Here is a 13,178-nt window from a genome sequence, read left to right as displayed (position 1 = left end):
CATAGCGAAGAGGCAAACTGGTAAACATGACTAAAATAGTAAACTTTTGATTGATTACTGTTCATGCAGTCATAGAGCTTACTCCATGAATAATACCTACTTTGGGACAGCCATAGCATTGCTCAATGAGCGAATGATGGAGATGCGATGCACATGAGACTGGTGGGTTTAAATATACCATAGTCATCTATTTTGGCAGCACAACTAAATGTCTGGCCAGGTGTTTAGTTGTTAAAGGTTGACTTGCAACAAAATTCACATTACCGTTATTTGATATGAAAATATTCACTATGTCTTACTCTGTTGTGTTGTAGGTGCAAAAGATGTGGAAATGTGATTACAAGCTCTTAAAAGCTCAAAAACGAACATAAAATCGCAGCCCCACGAGACCGCCGTAGTTTGGATTCCCTTTCCAAAACGGCTCAAACGTGATGTAGTTGTGAGAGATGGATTCTGTTTACACTTTCATGCAATCTTATTCGTCAAAATGTTTTCACAAATATACTTCACGCATTCAATCAAACTATGTCTATTGTTCTTACGCGTCAGTTTTATCGTCATTGTAATGCTGTCACTTTTAGCACTGATATCTTATAACTTATCGCAAAAGTTCATTAAATATTTTAACCTTATCCCGAAGGAGTACATATCATTGTCTGATAATCATGACGAGCCTGTTGGTCACCTTTGATGATCGAAAAGCGCTGCAAAATTTATTTGCGAAGTGTTGGGTCACATTATCAGATTATGACTTGCCAATTAGACCAGGCCGAAGCAAAACTGTAAAGTAGTGAGCATCTATATTTGATATGCGGTCTTTGGTAAAACCCAAAGTGTTTGTCATAAACTAATACTACGATAAGTTTTATATTGAGCTTTGTATTGGCCTTTCAATTCGCGTGAGAACATTCGTGACAAGACAATAACCAAACTTCGTGGTTACGTCATCGAAATAAAGAGATTCTAAGCTATGGCGGCTTTTCGTTTTTGAGCTTTTAAGAGCTTGTAATCCCTTTTCACATATTTTGCACCTACAACATAACAGAGTAAGACATGGTGAATCTTTTAATACCAAATAACTGTAATGTGAATTTTATTGCAAGCCAACCTTTGACACATCTGCAAATATAATGGAAGACAGCTTCAAAACAGTGCCATTATATGTTGTAGCCACATAAGTATCAAAATGATTAATAAAAATTTGTGTGTATTTCTATTTTCAGAATGGCTGTAACATATATGCAACATTCCAAAACATTATGGTTAGATTGCGCCGCACGGTGAGATGGCATAGTCAATGCAAAGATAGTCAACGGACTGAGCTCATGTTAGCAGTCAGACATCCTCAGCCTCTGTAACAGTCCTTGACAGTGAGACCATCTACTGTAGTGCTATTTGAAGGATGTGATTAATTCGCTCATCTCTTAGAGCTCAACTAGAGAAGAGTTCAACATGCTAGAGAATTAACATACAATAGCTGCGTTTCCATGACGCTCATAATTTGCAAACTGAGCCAATCCACAAGTTATCTGCGTCATAGAAACGGCATAAATCCGCAAACTAAGCGAGTTTTGCGATCTACAAAACATTATCGAATCCATTGTTCTTGCCAATTATGGAAACGGCACTAGTGTTATTAATGTGCATTAGAATGTCGATGACAATCACATTAAAAACATTTTCACGATTCAGTCGTTTCTATTTCCATTTCAGCAGTCTCAATGTGCCAACCTTCCGAATCATTGCTGCGGGGCTTAGCGGGGACAAGACTGCTTGGCTATTTATTGAGTCATTAATTAGGCTAGTACTTGACCTATGAGGTCAAGCCTGGTGTTAAATCCACATCAGCAAGTGTTTATTGAAACGCTCGATTGCAAAGTACAGTGTGTACATAGGGGGTCCTCCCATGTTTTGTGACGATTCTGACGACCCGACGACAGGGATATTTAAAAAGTGACAGACGAGACGACCATTTACCAATGTAGGTGACGAGGATTGCGTAAATAGGATTACTAAAGGTACGGCTGCACGTAACGAATTTTTCGTTGGTTCGGAGTTTTGGCCGAAATCACGAAAAACGCAGAATTAATCGGTCAAAATTCACAGAATTATTTGAGCTGTGCATGCCCACCGAGTTCGTCGACGAAACGCTTTTAACAGATTAAACAAATTATTAGCGAGCACGATTCTAGCAGCTTTAGCAATTAGTATAGTCCAAGACATGTACCGTGACACACAATAAAAATACAGAAGCATTTCAACATAGAACACACGATGTAACTGTCTAAGTCGCGCTATTATTAATTAGCAAACACGACTTTAGCAAAATTTAAGATATACGTAGTCCGAAAACATAATGCGACACACAAGAAAATTATTACAGAAAGTTATCATAGTAAATACGATGCAACTGACTTGTTTGCGCTAGATATGTCGATATTCTCTACCACAAAACGTTTGCTGCTAAAAAGGAAATATAATTAAAAAATAAACAAATTGTAGATATAGTGTCCAAACAATAAATACATTCAATAACGCAATTTAAGCAATTGCATCGTGTGTACTATGTTGATTTGCACTTATACTTTTACTATTGTGTGTCATTATACTTCTCTTTGACTATACTAATTGCAAAAGCTGCTGAGATCGTGCTCGTTAGCACGATTCTAGCAGCGCAGAATAATTCTGTGTGTTTCAATCATTTCGTGATTTTGGTTAGAACCAACGGAAATTTTGTTACGTGTTGCCGTACCGTTACTAACTTATTATTTGTTCATAAATCACCACGGTCAACCGAAACTTCACTAGTTTTGGTTTGAAGCATCTGGCCCAGCATTTATAGACTGCCAAATAATTAAAGCAATAAAATGCCACGACATTGACAGCAAATCCGTTTCCAAGTCTGTGACTGACAGTGATTATTGAAGGCAATCTCGGTCTATTTTCCGTACAAGAAATATAGCTCTAAAAACCTAAGACGGCTGTCACTCTTCGCGGAGTAATCAGCAACGCTCCCAAACATCACTAATATGTTTGTGAAGGTCGCTGGTTGAGCCATGCTTTTGGTTAGCAGAAGTTCAAACCTAGCGAGTTTCAGATTTTTAACGCAACCCAGTGCCACCAGTATAGATATTTGTATTAAAATAACGAATGTGAAGAAAGAGGTTGTTTTGGTTACCAATTTGAAAAAGGTGACAGTGATTTTAAAAGTGACGACAGTGATTTTAAAAGTGACGACAGTGATTTTAAAAGTGACTATTCTGACGACAGCTTTGTGTGGTAGGACCCCCTACATAGCAAAATGCTTAATTATTCATATTCTCTGATTGTAACGCGCAGTCACTCGTACTAATTCCTCATTGAAGTTGAGAGCACTTTTGCAGGATTTTATTACATTCAATTTACTCTTTTCTACATTTCAAGTGAACTTAGGTACAATACATCAACATTTTACTCAATCGAGGCCTGCACTTGTTTCACCTATGTTGTCATTTAAGTTCCTTCTATTTTATTGTTTGCATGCAAAACTTTAGCACAGAATAGAAAACCATTTTAATATTTAACAATGCTCTTTAAAACACAAACAAAATTATTATTAATGAAGTATCCTTATTCAGCTTTAGTCTTGCTTCATGCAATGAAAACAACATCTCTATAAGATATCACTGTTTTTCTGCAACAATGCTTTATTCAGTTGCAGAATTTAAAAAAAACTTTAGATAGGTTATTTTAAAATCTAAGCAAAAATCTTTAGCTGTTTTATGGTTATAAAATACCTGCAAATTTTCCAAATGTATAAAAGGAAACCTTATTGCAAATATCGTTCACAATAAACGAGCTGCTCTGTTTAAAGATCGGTCTATTGTTAGAGCAATGTTAAAATGACTATAACTATGTTTCCATGGTGCGCAGTACTGCGATGCAGCCCCCTCCGAAGTCGAAGGGATTGACACGTTACCATGCTGCGCAGCGGTTTTCAGCAAATTAGCCAGAGAAGATACATTGTATAAATCGAATCGCCTGATGGAGAAATTGAATCGATCATGGATACCGAACATCAGAAAAGGTCTTTTTATGCTTCTGTCATCATTATACTTTTATTTACAATACACAATCACAATGTTTTACAAAACTTAACACAATTTTTACAAAGTAATATATTTTTAATAAGAATTTTTTAAGCAATATATTATTTAAACGTTATTTAGGACGTGCCTCCTGTTTCTCAAAAGGTGTTGGCATCGATAACAAAGTCTGGGAAAGTAATCACCTCATCCTTGTGGGCGCAGACCATAATTAAATATAGGTGAAAGAAAATCAGATTAGAAAAAAACAAGATTAGCAGGATAGCTTTTGTACTATTTCATGGCCCTCGAAGAATCCGTTTTCATGGCATGGGAGATATGTGCAGCCACTGCGCAGTTGCTGTTTCCTTGTTGCAAATTTGCACAGACTTCGCACTGATCAGTGCGCAGTGATTTCAGTGCGAAGACGCCGTTTCCATGATTCGGAAAGGGCGCAACTCCGAAGCACTACCCATCATGGGAAAATAGTGTATGTCAAAAACTCTCCTAAGAAGGTTGAACTGGCTAATTTTGAGCACCTAATATTACTGCTGCAATATTTGGGTAGCCCTTTTGCTAGATTAATTAAACGCTCATGCTCTAATATTGTTCGATTCATTTTGGTTCAGTAAATGTTTGTTCCAGCTGTCTCAAGCCATTTTTAGTCCTAATAGTCAAAATAGTCCTATAAAACCACGGGTATGGGTACGCTGTAAGCCTCATAAGGACACAACAGAGAGCATTTAAATCCAAATTGCTGATTACAGCTGATGTCTGATCAGAACTTTATAGGATAAAAATAAACTAACTTGAATTGCATAAAATTTGCAAAGTTCTCACAATTGTATTCACATAGTTAAACAGCTGCAAAATGGCTGAAGACTGTTTTGCCATAGATATGTTGGAGATTATGTTCATGACCAGGGGAGTGTCCTACTACATGACTGACCCTGACACTATATTGAACTCATAAGTGATGTTACCACTTATACCCCATACAGAGTGAAGTAGCAGGGATAGCTCAATATGTATGTGTGCCTGTGTGTGTTGGTCTGCGTACTGCTACTCATGTTTAATTCTCAGCTTGACCTTTGGTGTATTTTAAATGCCAATGCGCTGGCTGAAGCTCACTACCCTTTCTTGAAGGTGACATTTACGAGCCTATTTAAGACCTATTAGCTATAGGAGACTGGGCAATGCAAAGCCGTGATGTCCTATATAAATAGCCGCATGCTTTGTGACAGAAGGGCAATGCTTTGTTCACTTGCAGCTGGTCAGGCAAGTGAGTCATCATTGTTTACACTGAAAGAATCAAGAGACATTTTTGTTGCTACATGTAATTCGATATAACTACTAAAGCACGCAAGATATTTGTTTCAAATTTTAGATACAACGCTTATACACTACGTATTTCCTACCCTGCAAATTTATAAACATAAAGTTGAATATTTCATATAAAAAGTGCGAGTAAAAGTGTATATTGATGCACATGTATTCCAAAAGATATTGCAAAATTATCAATGTTGCCATATGCTATGGGCTAACATGTCAGATAGCTAGGTGTACAAACTGATTTCAAATGCATACACACTGGTACATCGTACGCTGATTGCAGTCTGCCATGAATATAAATGTTGGGTCTTGGGTGTTATGCAAACAGCATCAGCAAACTCGTAGAAAACAAGCGACAAATGGTACACTTTTCTAGACATACTGTGAAAGGCTACACATGACTAAAGACGACCAGTCGGCTGAGCCATGATCTGAGATTCCCTTGTTAGCTGCTACCTTTGTAGCCTCCTGATGAATTATAATCCTGAAATATCTGGAGGTGATATTTTAACTAACGTTGCGCTGTGCAGTGGAACGAGCATGGAAATCCCTGATGCAAATTGCTTTGTAAAACCGATGAAAGAGTTTTAGTGACCACCAGCTTGTGTATGTCTGCAGTGATTCCTTGTAAGTCGACACCCTGCCGTATGCTCAGTTCTGAGCCTAGACATATCTTTGTGATGACAGGATGAGGTGGAAACATACCACCTCTATCTTTTACACTGATTAGTATCGCATCATCCCCTGATGCGTAAACCTGGACAGGAGGCTATAAAGCTGGTGCAGTCATTGCAGTTGAGTTTTAAGCTCTGTACCTCATAACCTGCTAAATAAATACCATATGCTAATATTATTATAAAAAGCATATGTATCAACCATAAAATAAATTTAACTACATTTCACTGATCTGCTGCAGTATTATTTCAAGCCACTCTGCTTTCTGTATATCTGCTTTATACACTAACAATAAGTGAAAGTAGCTAATACCAAAATACATTTATATACCCAAATTATCTACCACAATATGAGCAGCCATGCAGTTTAGCATATGCAGCAAGGCTGCAATGTGTGCCAGATATTTTGTTTTGTAGAAAACCTGGATATATTGGTCATATTTACCTACCGATGCACTCCACTATGTTCGAGCCAGACCTTGACAGTTCGATTTCCAGCTGTTTGCTTGATTCCAAATCATCATGGAAGTCATCGTCACCTTCTACGTGACTCTTTCTTGGTTTAGATGAGAGAAGTAGGGGCAGGAGCCATCTGTGTCATTAAAATCAAGTTTTAATTGCATAACACAATTGCAAAGAATGCTATTTTTAATAAATTTCGGTAGGTCTCAGGATCTTTTCATGAGTGACATCGGAATACTGTGCCAAAATTTATCCAAAGTTTCCAAACCAGCCATTGTACCTACCACTTAGATTTAATAGCAATTAATTTTAAAAATATTATTAAATTCACATAAAAGCTTTGCATCCATAAAGCTGGTTGCCGTATGACATTAAATAATACTCAGCATTTAGGTGACTGAATGGCATGTAGTAGAGTCGCAAGTGGTGATAAGTGAGCATGCTAGTCACAGTAAATGTAATAAACATGGGCTAGTTAAGTTGAATCAAAAAGCACTAGAAACAGTATTGCTGTTTTTCTAGCAAAAAAGCCATTTTAAAGCTGATCCAAAAAATAGGTGCGAGCTTAGCAACAAGGGTAGTTACCATTTTTAGAACACATTCTCCTATTCTGTAATATATTTGATTGTTAATGTGTTTGCTTGCAGATTTCGATGCCATCTACCAAGTCCAGCATACTAATAAGTTAAGACGAAGAATCATAGTGCTATACTTTTAAAATTATAAAATAAAATACATTTGTCTACCTTTGGGTTGTTATGTATAGAGTTCCATTATAACATGTTTTATAGAGAAAACAAATAAAGCAATTGAGGATTTCAGGCCTATGCCAACAATAATAAGTCTGACAAAGATACTAATGCTCAGCAAACCAAGCCAATCAATGATTAACCAGATTTTTGAGAATACAATAGAAACACTCATGAAGAGATCTGCCATCTTACAATATTCAGTTATGAGATACACAGTTTTACAAGCAACTTGTGTGGAGTATAGTATGGAAGTTAGTGATGTACTTGCGGTTATTATACGATGTATATAGTTAAAATCAATACACTCAGATTTTCAACAGTTTTGCTGGAAACAATTTGCTGTTAGAAAGTTGCTGGCAGCAAAATCACAAACTACTATCTACAACCACCACAAACATGCTGCTTCAGTAATGAACTTGTCAATTGAATAGTTGACTGATGACATAGAAATTGTAATGACCCTCTGTTTAAAGGATTATTAACTATAAGTGCTGGATTGGTGGTTCAAGTAGTTGGTTTATGATTTGCGAATTTATAAAGGAATGTATTTTAGGTGTAGATTTAATGTCAAGAATTAGACTGGTTTGTTTTAGTTAAAAAACTTTAAAACAGAATATATTTATTAAAAATTCAAACTTTCAATTGCAAAAACATAAAATATATGAAGGCTAATCAAGTCAATGGCCGATGCTCATTGCGCAAGTCTAAAAATATAAAGAGTGATACAAGAGCAGAGTGATACATAGAGCGTGAGTAAAATATGGAGTTCGAATTGTTTCTGATCTACACAGGCTTATATATGTTTGCCTAATCAGTCAGGCAATCGTCACATCCGTAGATCACAGACGATTGGGCGCTGCAAAGCTTCCTAGGCAGTAAGCGAGTAAGTACAAGGAAGCAGATAACATTTATGCTAAGCAGTAAAATAGCAGGTGCTAGGAAGTTGGAATAATAAATCTGCGTGTCAGGCTAGCAAGTAGCCTGGGCATGGCTCTCGTGGGGATTGGGAGAGAGAGCCTGGGACACATCGCAACACGCGGGGAAGACAACTCTAAAAGCCGACTTCTGAAGTCGCTAATATCACAATCATTATTTCCGAAGGAGTATCATGTGACGGTCTTATTTATGATCTACGCGAGTATTATCTATTATTTTCAATCTGAATTGGCAGCAAACAAACGCTGGTTAGTAAGTATGAAATGTTGGTTGCATATTAAATCAATAACGACAGTTTTATTATTTCATATGTTCAATTCATTATGTTTTGATTTAATTATAATAAAAATTTGAATCAATTGAATAAAAAAAATTCACAATAACAATACAAACATAGCAAACGAATAGCAATAGAACAACAAAAATTAATTGCACGCTGCTAATAAAGAAAAGTTTATCTGGTAAAAAGTAATCTCAGTTTTATTTTACTCACGAGTATTATTACTCGCGACAGTTATTATGAACAACTCGGACCTACCACTGCAAAACGGTGCCATCTGAAAGCAAATACTCTTTCCGAAGCCAGTAGAACGAACTACAAATTGGTCAAAACCTGCGATAATATGTTGTAAAGCTTGAGACTGTTCTGCTCTCAGTGTGACTATGCCTAGCTTTGATAGTAATTTTTGAATGGCTCCATTTTTATCAGTATAGGAAATGAAACTGCTAACGTGAAAACGCAAGAGAATAGTAGCCTATGATTCCTATCGTTTTATTATCAAACGAGGTATTTCGTAACCACCCAGCCTATCAAAAAAATAGCGCTTTTTACTAGATCAAGTCACGTTACCGTGACAATAGGCTTTTAAACGCGCCACATCTAATACATCGTGAGATACGAATCTAACGACACGCTTCCATTAGTATCAGTCTGAGCGTCATATGTAACATATGTCGCTCGTTTTGCAGAAGTTATCTTACCTTTTTTTCCCTATGTGTCCCAGGCTCTCTCTCCATATCCACCACGAGAGCCATGCCCAGGCTAGCTAGCAAGAGTCCAGAAAGCTGTTTCCTAATCACATCAGAAATGGTTAAATAAAAGGGGATGAGTGGTTATGTAAGATGTGTATAATACTCTTAAGACAGGATGCATAAATACTAATATAGAAGTTGAATAACATGATGAGTTCCTTTGTTTCACAATGACAGGTATTCATGGGGTGTGTAACTAAAGATTACAAATGCTGGTCGCTTCACAAAATGGCACCACAATGCACGATTATATTAGCTCAAAATTCAAAGGCAGACACTACCACTGAAGCTGCAATAAATTAGAACTGGAAACAATTGCCAAAAATGAACGAAAGTCAGATATATGCTTCTACTGAGAATACCCTCTAGAGAAGAAAAAAAAACATCAGTTTCTATTAGGCCCCTACAACAAACTAATAAGCATTAAACCTGACACCACTGCCCTACTAGAGCAGATACACGACGTGACCAACCAACAATATTCGTTATAATAGCTTTTGCATAACATAAGTTTCCTCCTAAAAGCAAAAAGCTAAATCTAACAGACTAAAGCTGCGGTCACAGCAGCCGATTTTGGGTCAATTCTCTGACCAATTTTTCTACTGACCGAGAATCGTATCGTGTGAACAGCGCAAACAAGCCTGATACCGATATAGTCCAAAGAGAAAATTTTTTTTCAAAGCCGATATTCTATTTGAGTAGCCAATGACATCTTTTTTACCGTGAGCCATAGTGTCATTAAAGCCTGGTTTCCATATGACAGCACAATGATCGTGCGCAGCCCAGTGATCGTGCACAATGCATTTCATGGGCCGCAATGCGGTGTTTCCATATCGCGCGTAGGCACCACGCTTGCATTGGACAGAGTGGATAATTTCCTTACTTTTTCGTAGGAGAGACGGATTTCTTCGGAAAACAGCCCTCCGTTTGAATTATGGGATGGGTTGACAAGGTCTAGCGGTGTATTGTGGGATACATAATCGTGCGCACCCATCGCAAGGACCCATTCTGTTGGATCCTTGCGATTAGCGTACGCACGTCGCGCTATCGTCGTGTGTTGAAGTTTCCATATCACAGCTGGCCTACGCACGCAGGACGTCGCGGCCTTGTGCTGTCATATGGAAACCAGGCTTTAATATGAACACCATATTTGTCTTCACACCTGTGTATGCTATTGTCATAGCTTCACTCATGAGTAACAGCAACCCGGAAAACTGCTGTTATTATAATAGTTGAAGCACATTATGTTAGCAAAAGATCGTCCTCCTTATGGTTATCCATTATTAGCGATGAGCAGTGCAAAATAATCGGGCAGCTTGCTAAAAAAGTTCACTAAAAACATTGTAGGAAACAGTCAGCAAAATTCAAGGAGTGACTCACTAAAGTATATCAGCTAAAGTTATCTGACCCTGCAAATAAAAAACGGACAAAATCACCCACTCTCAGATCAAACTTGGCCTCTGCACAATGGCTGATCTGAACGCAGCTTAATACTAAAGCCTGGTTCACATATCGATTGCGAAACTCTGGCGGTAACTTGCGCAGCAAAACCCTTGCGGCACTAGGCTCGGTGGCATATGTTCACATATAAGCTACATCGCTAAACATAATCGAGGAATCACATAAAATGTTCGCTCGCCATGCCGTTCCTATAATGGTGACCTTCACCTGTACGAGCATTACATGAAGGTTTTGCCTGCGGCCTTTTGCGACATTTGAACAGCCCTAAACTATTGCGAGGCCGTCTGCAACTATCGGCGGTCCTTGGCTGTACCCGGCGCATAGGTTCCCATTTCACCGCTAATAGCATGCGGTGCTGTCGCCAGTACTTTGTGACGTGTATGGGAACAGGCGAGTGACCAGAGCACACATACACACACACAAACAAACTGCTTATGAATCATTCAATAAACTAGTGGACAACCAAAGCGACATAAATGATTGTCCATACTGGTTAGGTTATTAAACTATTGAGGCACTCTGCTTGCGCAAACTCTAGTGCGTTCTATACAAGAGGTCAGAGGCTTTTCTGCTCCTTCCAACCTTGGACAAACAGCACAAATAAGCCAAATTGCCAAAGAAATAAGTATAACATCATAATTCATGTAGTAATTGGACAAGCACTGATCATTTTTAGTACCAAAGATGGCTGTGATTCTTTGTAAAGTGCTTAACCTCATCCTATTCTGATATTCGATATTCTAGAGCACTTGCACAATTTAATTGAAAAAATAAAATAAAAATCATGACTAGGCTGAATTATTAATAACAGTGACTATATACATGTAGAAACGTGTGTATACAAAGGTTACTGCTGCAGCAGAAGCTACTTTGAAAAACTATTGAAAAAGTTTTTATGGACGATACCAGTACAAATGTATAGCAATGAAGCGCACCACGGTTCTTTGTAGATTTAGCGATTGCTTTATAAGAAACCGAAAATATGAGTGTAGCAGGACATCTGAAATTGAAACGTCACATTAAAAGAGAGGTAATGGATTTTAAAATGACTTTATAAAAATGAAACAAATGGTGATATTAGTTAATAGTAAAAATACATATACATTTAGTTAGTAACCTACAATCGCAAAACGGATACTGAAAAAAAGATGGCCGAAAATCACAATCTTGTGGTTAGTTATGCGTGTTTGCAAACTTGCGATTACAATCTTCGCAAGTTTAAATCCTCTGCGAAGCGAATTTTTTATTACTAAAACTATCCATATACAACTGGACCGACCGACAAACGCTCACATTTATATATAGATTGAATGTCATCCGCTGCTAACAGTATTGCATTGTAACATATTGCCACAATTTATTTTACCATTGCTTTAACTTATTGAATAATTATATTAATTACACTATGGTTGTTTTACTTTAATTTTGGTCAGCTGCCAATGACATCTTCGATAACAGAACGACTTTGGAGAGACCTCTGCAAAAAGCTATGTAATATTGTATAGCCCTTCAGACCTCTATAGAACCTCTCAGCTATGTATGCATGTATGGACCACGTGATGTAATGGAAGGTGCACCAGTAATAGATTCGCTTACTTGAAACACAGCCTTTTAGTAATGTTGCAAAGGTGACACGCTAAAGCCGTGGTCACGCGATGACCGAACTGACTTAGGTTTGGAGGTTAGTTTACTTTGGGTCGGCTAAGCCACATGTCACATGGCATCCGAAGTCAGTTCGCCTCCTAGATACCATACGCATGGAGACAGGACACTGTTTCATTGGTAGTTTTTATGTATTTAAACTAAATATTTCTATTGTAAACAAAAAACTTTGAGGAACAATTATTAATTATTATTACACAGCAGACTTATCAGAAGATCGTTCAGCTGCTCAGAATAAATCACTCGATAGAAAAATTTTGCCAAACCTTCCATCAACAAAATTATACTTTTTGTTAATATATGAATGTTTTTCTATGCTGAGTACATAACAAACAAAAACAGTCTTCATCATAGTACTGTGGTTTTACATAAATAAAACAGGCAACGATTATTCATCAGGATGAGTATGACACATTACTTATATTCTACAGGAAATAAAACCACAACCATTCTTTAACATTTATGCAAAACTCAAGCACAACATCTTACATTCATGCAACACAATCACAAGTCCGGGAGAGCCTTGTCATAAATTGTTTGATGTTGTTTATTTAACCAAATAAAAAGATCGTCCCATTTCTATTTACCTTTGCTCACACGCACGTAAATAGAAATGTGACGAGTGCTCGGTAGAATTTTAACCAGCCAATAAACGCAAGGGTTCGACCACAAAATTTCGAGCAGGATCGAAATGGTTCGTTTCAGCCAGAAATGTCTTCGGCTGAACAGTTTACAACTGACAGCGACGTTGTTTTGTGTCGTTTAGTTCGTTTCGGCTCTCACGTGACCACTGACCACCCTTA

This window comes from Watersipora subatra, chromosome 7 (assembly GCF_963576615.1).
Source record: "Watersipora subatra chromosome 7, tzWatSuba1.1, whole genome shotgun sequence".
Lineage (NCBI taxonomy): Eukaryota > Metazoa > Bryozoa > Gymnolaemata > Cheilostomatida > Watersiporidae > Watersipora > Watersipora subatra.
The sequence above is the reverse complement of the archived record's forward strand: the minus strand, read 5'-3'. Positions refer to the sequence as shown.